This window comes from Micrasema longulum, unplaced genomic scaffold, assembly GCF_059751315.1.
Source record: "Micrasema longulum isolate JH-2025_06_02 unplaced genomic scaffold, ASM5975131v1 h1tg000252l, whole genome shotgun sequence".
Taxonomy (NCBI): Eukaryota; Metazoa; Arthropoda; class Insecta; order Trichoptera; family Brachycentridae; genus Micrasema; species Micrasema longulum.
The window spans coordinates 818,743-836,568 of record NW_028277457.1 but is presented as its reverse complement, the minus strand read 5'-3'; the positions used below and the strand labels follow the sequence as shown (position 1 = coordinate 836,568).

The window sequence follows — 17,826 nt, the reverse complement described above, 5'->3', positions numbered from 1 at the left end:
CATGCATATTGACATGGGTGGCCACAGTTTTAACCACTACGGGCGACCTGCTTTTGAATTTTTCTGGTGCGGTCACTAACACTGAAAGTAATTTAAACGTGCTTACGTTAAAAGCAAATGTGCTATGCATGTAGGTACACGATGATCGCATTCTGGGTAACCAGTGACAAGTAACAAGACAGGCATAACAAAGATACAAAGACAACAAAATAAAATAATTAAACTATAGTCCCTAAAATATAGCTTGATTAGAATGACAGCTGTCAAACTAATTTCATTAGTGATGGAAATTACTGATCACTGATCAAATCGTTTTTATCAGTTATTTCATGCAATCATGAAACTCTGTTTCCAAAAAATTGAAATAAAAACGCAAAAACAAGCCTATTATAGTGTGTTTACCACAATTATTCACCAAAAAATTAGACATTTATACTTTTTTCATGAACAACATCAAATTAATTATTTTTCTATTCGATCAATTTACATTGATCAATTTGTCCCATGTCTAACGTTTTTGCAAAATGATTGTAAGAACGTCGTTAATAATTAGGTTTATTTTAGTTTTCTTTTAGTTTTAAAGCTGATTTTATATTTTAATGTTGATTTATGTTTCAAGCATTGTATTAAAAAAATAATTAACACGCCAGATACAAATGATTTTTCGTGTGTCAATATAAATAACTCCTTTGACGTTACTACAAAGTTATGTCGTCCCTTTTTCTGACAACTGTCATTCTAATCATGTTACATTTTAAGGAGTATAACATAAAACTTACCCTGCTCGACCCCTACGACGAAACTGTACGAAAAAACACACTAGTAGCTCTACTACTACAACCATAACGCCATTTCCCCGTAGGGGTAGGCAGAGAGAATGGACCGCCATACACGTCTATCCTGGCATACATTTCAGCTTCTTCCACACTCATACATCTTGTCATACATGCCCTTCGGTTCTGTCTGCTTTTGACATGACCAGACTTTAGATTTTGGTTCATCTGATCATGCCACGTCTTCCTTGGTCGTCCTCGTCTCACGTTGCCGTTCATTTTCGCCATATATACTTGTTTTACTATTCTTTCGTCGTCCATTCGTTCTACGTGACCAAACCATCTCAGAAATCCTTTCTTAATTTTATCAATTATACTTAGATTTACACTCTCGCCAGATATCATCATTCGTAACCCTGTAATGCATTGATTTCCCACACATTCCTCTAATAGATCGCATTTCAACCGCGTTCACTCATCTTTCATCCTTCCTCTGCCAGTTCCATGTTTCACTTCCATACATAAGTGTTTCACAAATAACTATCGACGTGCTTAAAAACATGTTTTTTGAGTTATCACAAGTATTTGACCGATCACAATGAACAATAATGAACATGCTTAAGTTATCGCAGTCGTAAGTCAACGCGTGTGTAATCTCTAAGTCAACGTTCGTGTCAGTTTATTTTTTGTTTTCCCCGTAAATAAATACAGTTCACTGTCGAAAAATCGGCGTTTGGTATAAAAAATAATACAATATATTGCATTTGCAAAAGGAGTATCTAACACAAAAAAGTGAAAATTAAATTACAATTACTATAGAGACTGCTCTTCTTGACATTTGGCTTGCCAACCGCCGGCTTAATGCAATAAAAAGCTTGATAAATAATAAATAAATATAGCAGTTTTTAAATATTTTCCAAATTTACACCGATGAAATTCAAATATATGATTGCGCAGCAGGATTGATTATACGTTGCGAAACGTCAATATTTTGACATTTAATATTAGGTGTTTACGGATGTTGCATTGTGATCGCGAATACGATAAACAACCATGGCGAGAAATTGTTATCACGTCGCTTATTAGCTCGTCGATATTTATTTGTGATTGAGCTGTTATGTGCCGTGTAAGGTGTTGAGGGGCACTTTGTAATGGGTAATTGAATCGCCCTCCAGTAGTCAATAAAAGGCAGCTTCGAAGATGGTATTGTTTTATTTAGTTCACCTTTGAAGAGAACAAGATGTGTCCAACTACACTCGTTGGGTTTACTGTACTTATAATTTAATAATATTCAAGTTTACATTTAATAATAAATTGTCGTAGTCACGACGTACTAAGTTAGGAATCTAATTTTAATGTGTCCTCCTGGAACCAATGTATTGGGTTATAAAGTGTACATTTTCAGTAAATGGAGGGGATTATAATAGGTTAATTTAAGAAAGGTTCAGTTTGGAGCATCGCAAGGTGCATCTAAATGGTCAATCCTTAAAAAGACAATATTGTCCCTTGGGAAATCCGCCCCTTGCAGGTGAGAGCATTAAGATAGGTAAATTATTAGACGCGTATAGACTCTAGATATAAATCGTCAAATGGGTAGAGACTACGACTAATAAATAACCCTTGGCTAAAATAAAATGTCAAGCCAAAGATCAAAAATAAAATAGTTACGATACCATATAAGTTATTAAGGTGTGGGAGATGGCAATTATCTAACAAGGGTTTGAGTTAGTTTTGAATATAACAAAAGGCAAAACGTTAGCACTTAACAGAGCTACAGAACGCATCCCCTGCGATCAACGGGGGTTACCCGTTTTTCATTTATAAGTAGTTTAACACGTCATATGTCTTAACCTTTGCCCTTGCTTTAAATAATATATTTTTGTCATGTCATGTAACTATATCGCATTTAAACATATCTATTTGATTATTCTACATGTGCTTTTCAAAATTATTTTCATTTATCACTATCAACATGCCTCGCAATTTATCCACTCTCTGTTTGCACTGTCGTTGTATTAGACGAAAAATAATATGAATATAAACACCTTATCGTTTATTATGATGCGATTGCGTCCGTCGACGGAACACGGAACTGAGCGATCGCAGATCGCACAGGGTAATATCCCCATTATCTTTATTAGACGTGATATCGTTTCACGGTGAATCCTGATAATAGTGTTTATGTTTGTATGTAGGCAGTACTGGTGGATTTTTATAAGCTGGCGCGTGCGCTATACTTACAAATACGCATTGTGTAGTGTCCGTGAATAAGCCCATGGTATGTCATAGCACGGCATACGCATTATAAAAATAATATATGTCTCTCTCGCGCTCAGACGCGCTTATGAGCGTGACATAGACAACTATTGCTTTATTAGTTGCTAATTAATTTATTTATTAATGAAATCATACAGTCTTTATATAAAACAAGGTACAAAAGAACAATTTAAAAAAACTAAGACCAATTACAGATTTCACACTAATGAATGCAGGAGGAGAGGGGAAAAATAATTTAATTCTAAAAAAGTAAAAATAAAAATATTGCATAAAAAGTTCATAAAAAGGAGAAGACATTGTAAAGCTACTCCACTTTCCTCCCTCTCTCTCTGCTTCCATGAACATTTCAATTTAATTGTAAAAAATCACAACCAACAATAAATTATTCGATGAAGGTAGTAGATGTAGGTAACCATAAATTAAGAGTTGAAATCAAATGTTTAAAATTAAAAGTAAAAGTTAAAATTAAAATGAAAAGTTTAAATTAAAATTAAGTTAAAAGTTTAAATTAAAAGTTAAAATTAAGAATTAAAATTTAAAAGTTAAAATTGAAAGACAAAATTAAAAATCAAATTAAAAGTTAAAAGTCAAGCAGGAGATAAATTTAAAATGTCTTTAACTGATCTGATAAAAATATGGTATTTACAATGTAGTATGTCGATGTCACTAAAACTGTCATTATATGTAATCTGTATTCTTCGTAGAGTGCTATTTTTTAAATAATTAGTCATTGAGTTGGGAATGTCGAAGAGTACAGATTGACCAGTTCTACGGACAGGGACTGGATATGAAATGCCTCTAACAATTTCTGGGCTATGAATTACGTTATTAACAATTTTGTATAGAAAGCTCATATCCAACATGGTACGCCGAGTTGCGAGATTTTGAACCTTGTGAAAATTAGCTGACTCAGTCCTACTTGAGAATGAAACATTATTTCTGAAATCTAATTGTCTAAGAAAATAATTTTGAATATGTTCAATACGATTTTTGTACGTATTATATTGGGGATTCCAAATCGGCGAACCAAACTCGAGGACACTACGTACATATGAAAAAAAAGTTGATATGGTAATACAATATACACAGGATGCTTCTGCGTTCGTCTGAATTCCGCTGCGATTCTTAATAGTAAAAATATAATAAAATGTACGCGTATTAAGTTATGGATTAAAAACACGGGTTTATAAATATGTAGGTATTTTCATTTAATCGAATCATGAATAGGTAGATTATGTAGTGATGGGGCTTTCACACAACTTACACAAAGACATTTTTAATGCACAGAATACTGATTTTAAAAATCTTGATATTATATATTGTTATATTAAATGTTTTTAAAAATCTCTTTTGGATTAGAGCGGAAAAAAAACAATTACTTAAGAAAATGTCACATATTTACGAGTATTTATTTTTAAACAAGCATTTTGTGTTCATCGTAATAATAATTAATAGAGTATAATGAAAATGCACAGTACAAATTATATCGGAAAAAATATTTATACACACTTATTGATAAACAATAAATCTTGTTATTTATACACTTAAAACAATCTTTACAACTTCGCATTCTGGTTCTAGACTATAAAAAATACATTTTCAAAATTTTTAATTGCCCCTTGTTCTTGGAAGGATTATAATTAGTAAAATGCAACATTTTAAAAAATGATTTGAAAAATTAAAAATAATGAAACATAGTATGTTTGTAAATTTATATTACATTTTCGTAACCCATTGAATTTTTTATTATATACACAATCCTCTAATCCGACACCGAATTTAAAAAAAAGGTAGAACATTTGGTTAAAATTTAATACAACGTTTTTCAAAATCAACAGTCTGTAGATTTTAAATGCGTTAGTGTGAGTTTTCTGAACGCACCAGCTTAAGTTAAACCCCTAGTAGGTATGTTTGAGGAATACATTTGACTATATTCCCCCCTCCCGTCCCGGTGATGTGTAGCTAGTACAATATTATAAATGCGAAATTGTGTTTGTTTGTGTTTCCTTCACGTCTCAACGGAGGGACCGATTGGAGCGACGCGGCCGGAAGGACCGACGTAAAGTAAAAAAGGATACTTATTTTTCACCCAGAACAATAATTTAAAAAAATATGTCGACAATGAGCAACATCCTTTAAAGCAGCCAGCCATAGAAAATGAACCTGAGATAATAGCACCTTTGTGAAAAGAGTGAATAATCAAATCTGCACAACCGTTGGAAGTTTTTGACTGAATGATGAAAACATTTTGTATATTACAAACAAGAATCTATTTTTGTTGACCAGTTTTAATGATTTTTATACTACCGTAAGATTTTTCTACTGCTGTGGGTGTTTTCTGCAAATTTAGAATTGTAGTTTTTGTGATCGACACTATTTTCATATTATTACAGTTTTTTTGTGTGAAAGCCGTCTGGCTTTTTTTAGCATAACATAGAATTGGCCTTACTGCACCCGATAACACCAACATTATTTTTTTTCAAAATTGTGCACTGGCTGCTTTCTGCATAACTACGTCCATTTGAAAATGGGTAGGCGATAATGTGGAATGTCAAAAAAAATCCATTTGAAATTTACATAACTGACTAGCTTTATCTCTATGGTTAGTTTGGTTTGCTTTTTGCTTTTTGCTTTGGTTTTGTAGCAGGATTTTGGATTTGTACACAAAATAACGCCATAGACTAACGAACCGTCATAGATTGACGAACCGTCGTATTTTTTTCATAGCTATAGTTGGAGTAGCGAAAATCGATACAAGCGAATTCCTATCGTTCCACCTGGAAAATTCTTATTGATAACCGACAAAACTGATTAATTATCTAACTAATTTCTCCCATGCGAGCGAAGTTGCGGGTAAAAGCTAGTATCTCTAAAAATTTAATAAATTTTGAGTGAAGATTTTCGGTATTACTCCGTTATACATTTACGTATCGGTTAAAATATATTTTTATTAAAAAAATCGTACTTATTAGGAACTCTAATATATAAAAAAATTACCCATGTGTCGCATGTTGCGGCGTATGACGTAAAAGAGAGCCGAGTATGCAATTGTCTCACACCCTTTGCGTCTCACTCTCGATACTACAGATATTTTTGGGAGCGAGAGAGACAATTTCACGTGTCATACGCGCGAGTAGCAAAGTTGCCAGTACTTCTGCCAGACGTCAATTAGTACCACCCCGAATTTCGTCAGTGATAATTCTTTCATTGGTTTTATACAAATTTGATTAACATAATATGATAATTCTTTCGTTCGCGTTGCGACCATGAGCTGATGGTTTTTTCATGTTTTTAGCTAATTTTTTGCCGCCGAATGGCCGATGTGAACATTAGATAATGCAGGCATCATACGTCTTTGTTTTAAATATCTACTAAACCAATTTTTCCACACGGCTATTGCAGTTTTTGACTGCCAGTTTATTTAACATCGTGTTCTCGTTACATGGGTTAAGTGGCCTATTTAGTTCTGTGAATGAGTGACTCGACAAGTAGTCAACCGCCGATTTTCACTGGTAACTCAGAGCTATATCTCTCTATAGGAAAATGGAGTGGAGTCGTCGTAAATTATTTTGGATGCAATATTGGACAGCTGCCAATCCACCGATGTATGAATCGCCTTGCTCTATATGCCTACATTTTCTGAAATGGATTAAGAAAAATTAATTGTGTTTTCAAAATCAATATGGATACATACTGTGGAGAAATGTAATCATGCATAACTTTGAAAAAGAAATTATTAAAAAATATGTCTACAAAAACGCGACATGTTTGGCGTTGATAATTGTGACGTCAAGATTCATGACGATGTTCTATTTAAATTTAAACCGTCACAAACAAAAAAAAACAAAGTTCGAAATTTACACAAATCGTGACGTATTAGCGGTGTGGGTAATGCAATGGACTGTTTTCGCCGGAATTAAAAATTATAAATCAAAAAATATTTTTTATGCCAATTCATTAGTTTTATCGTTAAGTTTAATTCTTACTTTTTAATTACTTTTAGCAAGTTTATTTTTCATTTAAATATTATTTACATTTATGTAAAAACTAACTAGAAACTGATTTAATAACTTTTTTACTTTGATTTTAATTTTTAAACTACTTTTATATATTTTTTTCATTTAAATTATTTATTGACAATTCTTGATGGAATTCCATTGTAATGATGTAATAACTTATATTTCCATATAAGTTATTAATTTAAAGAATACTTGGTACACTTCCACTTATTTATTTTTACCAATTAGCGCTTTCACCCTCTAATGGGCATCTTCAGACTGGTCGAGGATGCCCATTAGTGAAAGCGCTAATTGGACACAATAAATAAGTGGAAGTGGACCAAGTATTCTATATGAATATATAAATAGCTTAAAAAGGGCCAAAATTTTTTTTTGTTAATTTTGATGGAAGTTTTTCGTTTGTTTGAGTGGGTCCCTGGGTGGTTTAGATTCACAATTGGACCCGCTAGGTAGATAATTAAAATATCGAAAAAACATTTGAGGAACCAGCTTATAGCAGGCAAGCCCACGTTCGGGCAGGACAACGTCTAGTATACTATAACCTAGATGCCATTTATATGTACAATTTACATGTTCATTTATAACTTATTTCTAACTTTTTTTAACATTTGATAAATATACCTGCTATAAAATTTAGTTAAACAAACATAAAACATAGATTTTACGTTTTTTTTTTCAAAATTCTTTTAAAATTGTTATCGATTTGAATCACACAGTTGTGGAACACTTCGCTTGTGGTTGGCGGAATTCCTCGCGTAGTTCGGCGTGCGTCCTTATTCCATATTCCGGTATTTATTTGGTATTTCCCGCGGAGAATGCAATTTCAAATTCTAAGGAAATCGATTTCTCTTTTATAAATGTGGGTAAGCAAACTTAGAAATCACCATCAAAAACGGAAAATTAGTCATTAAAGCCAAAATAAAATATACATAAAAACCTACCTACCTACCTAAAAAATAGCGTAATTCAAAACCGTCTCTAAATCTTCCAAAAGCAGATTTTAATTATACTACCTGACACCGCACACTAAGCATTCTCCATTGAGTTGGTGAAGCATAATTACAAATCTCACAAATCTTTTTTAAAAGTTTTTCGCAAATATCTCTGTAACTCCTTTAATGGAGATTTCTAAGTTTGCTTTTAATACTCTCAAATGTGCGTATTTTTATTGCTACAAAGACCGAAATCTCCAGAGACGAACGACATCATTATCTTATTAAATAATGGTCGTCCTCGTGGTGCAGTGGTCAGCGCGTTTGCCTTCCATTCAAGGGGTCTCAAGAGGACGTGGAATGTTTATTTAAAAAGGTGCTTGTACTGGTACCTTTTTTTTATTTTTTATATGGGAGTTGCTTTATTATTTACCTTGCTTATAATATACAAGGTTTATATTTCAAAAAGTGGATTTTTCTGCAATTAAATATCTTAAAATTTATCTAAACTATTGGGATCAGGAGGGATATATTAATGTGGGCTAATCAGGAACTTCTCAGCATTTGCTCACGTGGAGAGGAAACCACTTAAAACTCTTCAGGAGAAGCCGGCCTGTTGGCAGCAGTCAACAGGCCTGCCGTTCCACTAGAGGAGTGTTCGGCATTTTGTTCCCTACTTTGGTTTATTTTACCAATTTCCTGCGCTATATTTATCATGTATGATACTACCTCTCGTGTGAGTTCTTTATTACCTATCACCAATAGGATGTCGCATAGATCTTCACCCAGGCCTCTGCATCGCGCCTCCAGCTGTTGTCTTTGAAAGCTGAAAAGGGGGCAACGCATCAACAGGTGTACTGGTACCTGAAGCGTAAGACTGATCATCTTACCTTCATGTAACAAAAAAATATCAAGATACAATGCGCGGGGTTGCCCGAGTGGCTTTGGTAAAGACCAAAAATTTTTTTTTTAAAGACTATTCGTTAAATTGTGTTCTCTTCCATTACAATAGTATTATTAGTCTACTCTAGTATAATTTACATTATTTTAACATATTATAACAGAGATGGAGAACATTTTAGAGAAGGGAATATAGAAGTCTAGGCATCTACAGGCCTGTCAATGGCTGGTTTAACATTCACCATTCTGTCTTTATTTGAACATCTATATTCCTTCAATTCTTCCATCTGTTGATGTTTGTGAAGTAAAACAGGCCATGCCTTAGTGGGATTTTTATATGGGAAATAATAATAAAATATAATAATATGTATTTCGTTGATATGTAATTATGCTTTATTTTTTTAATACTCTGTTTTATTATTATGTTTATTGTAAGAAAACAAAAAAAATAAAAAAAGAGCTAAAACCTTTACCACTTTATTAAAAAATATATATGTGATTGATTGATTGATTGAGTGATTGAGATTCATCCGATTGAATTATTTCACTCACATACTAGGCAACGCCTGGAAACATTTTTAAATTTGAATGTCAATATTAACAGCTCTCTAGGGGGTTGAATCCAGTTCTTGTCTACAAAAAATTGGACCAACTCAAAACATTGTTGATACAAACACAAGAGCCAGACTCTTTTTTGGCAAGTTCTACCTTAAGTGTTACATTTTTTTATTGGATGTATTTTTTTTATGCTAATAAAGGTTTTTTTTTTATTTTTTTATTTTTTATTTATTTACTTAAGTTAGTTAATATTACATTGTATATTAACTAATATATTTACAATTATAACAAATACTTATTAAATATTTCTTACATAACTACATTATTACAATAAACATAACATTTTTTTTTAAAATCCGTAAGTTTTCTTTCATTCTTCATACTTTCAGGCATCTCATCATACAGTTTTAACCCTTTATACATTAAGCTATTTTGTGATTTTGTTTTTTTCTTAAGTGGTAGTCTTATCCTATTTCTATTTCTTGTCCTATATTTATGTACATTTCTATTTAATATAATTTCACTTATAAAATACTTTGGCATGAGATTATTAAACACTTTATATATAAATACAAATACATTATACAATAGTCTTTTCTTTATTCCTATCCAGTTCAATTGTTTTCTCATTTTTTCAACACTATTATATTTGCTTTTTTTCAGTATAATTCTCATTGCTCTATTTTGTAGTATTACAAACTTGTTTATGTCTCCCTCGTTAGCTAAATATAATATAGTAGAGCAATAGTTCCAATGAGGGGCAATTATTGTTTTGTATATAAGTTCTGCACTCTTTTTATTTATTTTTTTTCGAATTCTTCCTAGGAAGAAAATCTTTTTTGAAATTTTCTTATGTATATATTCAAAGTGTGATGTTAAATTTAATCTGGAGTCAAGAATAATTCCTAAGTATTTCATTTCATCAACCCTTTCAATAATTTTACCATCAATGTTTACATTCATTGTTATGCCATGTGCTTTATTACCTATTTCCATATATTTTGTTTTACTAACATTTAATTTCAATTTATTTATCTTTAGCCATGACGATATGTTCTGTAGATCTTCATTCAATTTATTAATTGAGTCTTCATAGTTTTCTCCCGCTATATATATAAGGGTATCATCTGCGAATAGTCGTACTTTGCAGTGCTTTACAAAAAATAAATTAAAAAAAAATAGTTTAGGTTATTATTATTGTATTTGTATTTTTTGCCTTGCGCAATAAGGTTATTTGCTTAAGATAGCATAATTCCTTTTTTTATCTTTTAATTTGAAAGGCGTTCCTTTCAAGGCTGGGAGAATGTTTGCGCCACATGTACTATGTATATGAGTATTGCACATTCACTTGTAGGTTGCAGTGTTAAATTTTTTGCTACCTACTGAGCCCTTGTAGGAATTTTATAATTATCCTACTGTGGGTATAATCTTTTTCTCTCCAGCCCAATAAGAACTGAACTGACAACGAATGTAGATGTGGTTTGATATTCTCAGCACGATAGCTAAAATATCTTGTTAGCGACTTCTCTCTCGCGGCAGGTTCTATCAGATCCTGCGGTCAGATCGGCACTTGTCGGTTTCTTGATTATAAATTCACACGATAACACGACACAGTGGATTGGAATGACGTATTGATAACGTTAATATTTCCTTTATATATTTATGTACTGAAATGACTAATGATATCAATTATGTATAGTACCGAGATTAGAGCACGGCTATCGGCAGCAAACAGACGTTATTATGGCTTATTTTAACACCTGGGATCCAAATTGCTCACTAGAAAAACTAAGACCATTATTTACAAAACTCCTCAGACCGGTCATTGCATATGGCACCGAATGCTGGGTTATGACCAAAAGAGATGAAAACATGGTATATGTATTTAAAAGAAAAATATTAAGGAAGATATTTGGTTCTGTCAACCAAAACGGAGTGTGGAGGAGACGGTTTAATCGTGATTTAGAGGCACTGTATGGCGAACCCAATATTGCACAATTTATCAAAATAAGAAGATTACAATGGTTGGGCCATGTTCACGGAATAAATGATAATCGTACCCCTAAAAAGATTATTTATACTACCCCGGAAACGGTGCCGCCGTCTTCATAAAAAGGGGACACCCGCTTCGTTCGTTGTCGTGCACATTATCACGACCTTCATTATTATTATGGATAACTTATAAAGCGCCATTTTCGTAATATAATACCCCAAGGGCGCTGTACAAAGTGATTCTATAGATAAATCAATTTAATCGAAGATTTTTTTATTTATTTTGATTAATTTTAGCTTATTGTTGTGCACACAGTGCTATATTGATATAATTACAGTGTTATTACAAAAAACAAACCTAACACATCACCAATTAAGTACACAACACATTAAATATAATACAATTTCTGACAGGACAACAAAATGTGGCAAGAATATGTTTAACGCATGACTCCATTAGTGTGAAATGTGGTGTTTTTTTTTTTTTTTTTTTTCAAAAAGAGGCTAAATATTATCAATAGAGGCTTATGTTATTAATCGAAGCTAAATATTGTTAAAAGAGGCTAAATGAGTAATTTAAGTTAAACAATTTATTTTACTATCATATGCTACAGTTTATTCAAATGATTTAGTAAACAAGTGGGTTTTAAGTTTTTTCCGAAACATCGCTTCACTCTCACAGCCTTGCACCTCTGCTGGGAGAGCATTCCATGCCGTAGGACCTGCGACCGTAAATGCGCGTTCATCGAATTTAGTGCGCTGTTTGTGTATAGGTATAATCAGTTTTGCTCTCGCCGTAGACGAAGCTGATCTGATTAAACTGTCTCAACCATTTCCATACCATTGACTCTCCGTACACCTCATAGATCTGTTCATGAATGTGGATTGGTTTAATGTTCTTCGCATAAGCAAACTTAGAAGAAATTACAGAACTTATCTCACAAGCCGTGGGATTTTCAATTTTATTTGGCATTTCAAACAAGCACCACGAAGCGTACACAACAGTCAGCTAACATCAATAGCGTCAACTCCTCAATAAGTTGCGGTGAGTACCACGCAGGCGCGAATCTTTGGATATACCTTGTGCGTCAGAGAGTTTATTGTCTTTGAGCATTACAACTTATACCCAATAGCTAATTGACTCACTGCACCGTGACCGTACCCATTACAAATAACCAGTACTGATTGTCTCTCAATTACCCACTTGTAGCAATGATTCTCTCTACAGTCGAACTACCAACTCACGTAATATATAACTTTAATGGTGATAAGTTTTTGCGCTACCATCACCAACTATTGTTTTGCGCCAACTATTTAACATATTTGCATGTACCGCCCCAACCGCGGGGCCATAAAATTCTGAAATTTATTGCACCGGGAAAACATTTTCGAGAAGAGAATGTGGGAGTCTAGGCCAGCGATTCCCTTTTTTTTTGCTATGGGACCCTAATTAATCAACCTGTTTTTGGCGAAATCCCATCTCGACATTAAAAAATTAAATTGACAAAAATGTTATTATTAAGGCCCACGAGTGCGTGGTCACAGTGGCGAGCGTTTTGCGGCGTGGGATGCAGCGCGTGGCGCTGGCCATGTGCCCGCGCGCGGGCGCCGCGCGCGATTCAAGGTCTATCTACTTTATTGTTTGCGTGTTGAAATGTTAGACTCGAAAAAAAGGTCCAAAACAAGGCATTTTTCAAAGGTGAAGCTATTTACCGACAAAAGCGCCGGCGTCGACTGCCTGTTGTCTACGACAATACGCCCTAACTCTCAGAACCCCTGTGACCCTTCCACGGAACCCCAGAGCTCACTTCCATTCATTCAAATTCACCATTCTGCCTATGTTCAAACATCTTATTCTCCTCAACTTTTCCATCTGTTGACTTTTGTGTAGTAAAATAGCTGAAACCTTTATTGCTGTAGGTGAGCTTCATCCGGCCTTGTCTTAAAACATTTGGACATACTCAAAATATTTTGAAGTCAATGATTACTTATACATATCTATGAGGGTATTAGAAGCAAACTAAGAAATCTCTATCAAAAACAGAAAATTAGTTATTGGTGCCAAAATAAACTATACATAAAAACCTACCTGCCTAACTTAATAATAGCGTAATTCAAAGCCGTCTCTAAATCTTGCAAATACAGATTTCAACTATGCTACTTGGCACCGCAAACTTAGCGTTCTCCATTGAGTTGGTGAAACATTAGAAATCTCTATCAAAAACGGAAAATTAGTTATTGATGCCAAAATAAACTATACATAAAAACCTACCGGCCTACCTTAATAATAGCGTAATTCAAAGCCGTCTCTAAATCTTGCAAATACAGATTTCAATTATACTACTTGACACCGCAAACTTAGCGTTCTCCAATGAGTTAGTAAAACATAATTAGAAATCTCTATCAAAAACGGAAAATTAGTTATTGATGCCAAAATAAACTATAAATAAAAACCTACCAACAATGTTTTGAGTATGTCTAAATGCTTGCAGACTGGCTGGATTTTCTCCCTTGGGAGTTGTTCATATTTAAATTTGTCGCAACAGAGAGGGAAAACATTTTTGAGTTGGAAATATGGGAGTCTAGGTATTTACAGGGCTTATGACCTGTCATTGGCTGGTTTAAGTGGCCACATTTCACACTGTGTAACATGCACCATTCTGCCCATGTTTGAACATCCACATTTCCGCGACTCTCCCATCTGTTGACTTTTGTGACTGTAAATGCCTAGACTCCATATTCCCAACTCAAAAACGTTTTCCCTCTATGTTGCCACATTAAAAAAAAAACTTACCTGCCTACTTTAATAATAGCGTAATTCAAAACTGTCTGTAAACCTTGCAAAAACCAATTTCAATTATACTACTTGACACCGCAAACGTATTTTACTATGTTTTTCCTATATTTCCATTATGTCTACTACCTTTGGGGTGGCGATTATAATTTTGTGTGGATATTATTTGACCGAATCCGTTGATCTGTGTTAAAATTTGCGGGGAAATAAGAGATGGGTTGCGCGGAGACGGAAAATGCGGAATCGAACAGTGTGCGGCTAAACAAACTTCAGTAGACAAAAATCCTACCTTTAGGAAGACAGGAAAGGGAATCAGGGACAGGAATCCGGATGATATCTCCAAGTCCTGGCTTTTTGGTAGTTTTTTTCCTTTTTGGTGAACACGGCACTTTCACTAAAGTTATTTGCAAAATATAATGATGAATTTGGCGGAGCGGCGGTCAGATGATGTAAAAATGTTCAGATGCGGGCAGATGATTATAGGACGAGCAGATAAAATTCTAACATGCGGAAGTCGGCAGAAATTATCAAGAAGAAAAAGAAAGTGTAATTGTTGATGTTGGTTGCTATGGATATTAAAAATTGTTCCTATAGCAACCGTAGCTACCCATGGCCAAAGAGACGAGGAGAATAACAAACATTGAAAGTTTGGAGATCACAGGATGGGTAGGATAGGTGGACCTTCATCCACCGGTGGTCCATCCAGCCACAAACCACTCAATCCCATCAACCACTCGTGCAGCCAAGCTTTATTTATTGATTACTGTTTTTTATATTTTTTTTGACTAACTTAGAACGGGGTGAATAATCCTAGTTAGAAAGTCAAAGCAACATTGTATAAATGTATAATTTAATGTACATAATATGATAATAACTACATAAATATTCATAATATTGTTAACATGATTTTTTTATCACAAAACTGATTCCTCATTGTGGTTTTTTAATGTGATTTACTGTTTACTAATGTAATTGAATTACGTACAATAAGCATTATGTTTTTTTACAATATTTATAAAAATAAACCACTCATTATTGTGATATGATTATAAACATGTTACTTCAGTGGCCGCTATCTGATTGAGTAAATTAATAATACTCGTAATTATACTATCAACAACCTGCCATTGGAGTGTTCTGTGAATCATCAAGGTTAGGTACATATGTCAATCTGCAAAATCTTCAATAAGTCAACAATATTTTGAGATTGTCTAATTTTTTTTATTTTTAAAGTATTACAAGAGAGATGGAGAACATTTCGCACCTTTAGAACGAAAACGACTCAACTGAAACCTTAAAATGAGTTAAGATCATAAAATGACTCCAATGAGTATTATTCATCTTTCTGCATTAAAAAAAATGTTGGTATAATTGCCCCTGCAGTATGAAAAATTTTCAGCTATATTCATTTTTTACTTTGTCTGTGGCAGTTAGACGTGTTCGGCGTGATCGGCGATTTTCGTCTTGGCGATCCAGAATGCCCCCACTGGGACGATTGTGCCTTAGTTTCGACGTCATATCCGTAAACCCATGTTTCGTCACCTGTTATAACACGTTTCAGTAATTCTGCATCGTCGTTGACTTCATTTAGTAACACCTGAGCAACTTCTATTCGCCGCTGTTTTTGTTCGGAATTAAAAAAAAATTGGAAAAAATTTCATGGCACGAGCCAATCGATATGCCAACATCATCAGCGACTTCTCTGATTGTGATTTGGCGAGCGTTCATAACCATTTCATTAACTTTTTCCACGTTTTCATCGATTGTTGATGTGCTGGGGCGTCCGGGCTGTTTGTCATCTTTAACGTCTTCACCGCCATCTTGGAAACGCTTATACCACTCGTAAACTCTTGTTTTACTCATATCAGACTCATCATAGGCCTTTGTTAACATTTCACCTACTTTATTACACTTTATTCCATTTTTTACACAAAATTTAATACAAATTATTTATTCATTTTTTATAACAAACGAAAATCGCCGAGCTCATAAAAACACGTCCAACCTTAGCGGCTGCACAGACAAAGTAAACAATAAATATAGCTGAAAATTTTAGCATACTTCAGAGGCATTATACCAACATAATAAACATTTGACAGTCGGACCATCAGTCGGACAGTTTTGACAAATTCCCGTTATTTTCTGAACACACCTCGAACAACTTATTTTTCATTGTATTCTTATACTGTATAAGAAATAAACAATATATAAAAAAACAACAAATGTAAGTAATTCTATCTATTTTGTGTAATTGTATAAATGAAGATGTATTTCTATGCATGTGGAATTCTATCGAAGAATACCTTCAAACTGTATGTTTTCCAGTATGTATCTTTGTTGAATTACCTTATAAAGTAAAATAAATACGAATGCAGTTCCATGGAGAACTGTCAGTAGAGAAACTCTTGTCTCGATTTATTTTTATTAATTAGTTCTGCAGCTTAAGCTTTCGTTATCTTAATTCCTTATCTAGAAATGCAATCGCATCAACTATTTTGCATATAATATAGTAATTAGCTAGATGCCATTGCTGATTTTCTCATTCAAAATAACAAACTAATCTCTTCAGCTTGTTTGTAAATAAATATGAGATAAACTGAATATTGGGCGTTAACATAAGTTGTGTTTTTTTTTCAAATTAAAAAATTAGGAAGGAAAATTTCTGCTCTCAAAATAGAGGCTAAGCGGATTATTCGTTTAAAAAAAATCAATCTATAAAGATTATTCAATGTAAAATAATAATTATTTTGAAGATAATAGTACATATTAAAATAGCGTATCTGGGACCACTGAGATTTTTTCCATTAAAATAATGTAGACTTCAGATTTTTATATCAACTCAAAAAATATTTTTTATGACGAAAGTGGAATTCGGTGATTTCTATTCAGGTATAAAATAACTTATTGCGATAATATCTACATTTTTAACTTTAAAACGGCAAAAAACGTAAACATCCATAATCCATACTTAAGAAGATAAAAGTTTTATAGTGAAACTTTCGTGGCGGTTTTCCGACCCGAAAATTCTCCTTCGTTTGTTGTCAAATTAGTCAATAATGTATCCCCCATATTTATTTTCTTCTCGCTTGAATGTCAAGGGTGTCGAAAATGCTCACTTTCATCTACTTGACATCCTGTTTCGAAGGCTTGTAATCAAATAAAATAATTTATGTAACGTAAAAGCAAACACAATATCTTGTAGAGCAGAAAATTTTCTTTCAAATGTCTTATAAACTTTACCATTTTGTTATACTTATGGTGCTCATTTTTAAATTTGAAAAAAAAAAACGGACACAACTTTTGTTAACCTCTAATAGTTTACTGTGGGAATTTGAGCATTTTCCTCGATCGTTCTCCAGTACAGCACGCGCTTAGCTGACAGATGTATCTTGACTTATTGACCCAATGTTTGTGTCCCGATATAAATATAAGATTGAATCCTAGTTTGTCTATCTTATTTATAAAGTTCTGCATCTACGCGCTGCACTGTTTCACTTTGAGATCTGTAAAAGGTTAGTTTTTTTATATTTTTATATCTGTTAATTTCATCTATTTAAATTAAACTGATCATCTAAATCCGT

The 17,826-nt window shown here is 33.3% G+C and overlaps 1 protein-coding gene across 5 annotated transcripts in view; it reads left to right on the top strand.

Annotated features, from left to right (window-relative positions):
- Positions 1–17,826, top strand: part of Ctr1A (Copper transporter 1A) — a 62,461-nt gene that overhangs the window by 25,882 nt on the left and 18,753 nt on the right. Inside the window, exon 1 of one of the 5 annotated variants that reach the window (XM_088223860.1) lies at positions 17,623–17,757. The exons of the other annotated variants lie outside the window; for them this stretch is intronic. The gene's annotated coding sequence lies outside the window, so the exon portion shown is untranslated. Of the gene's footprint in view, positions 1–17,622; positions 17,758–17,826 lie in introns of those variants that run through there. 5 annotated transcript variants of the gene reach the window in all.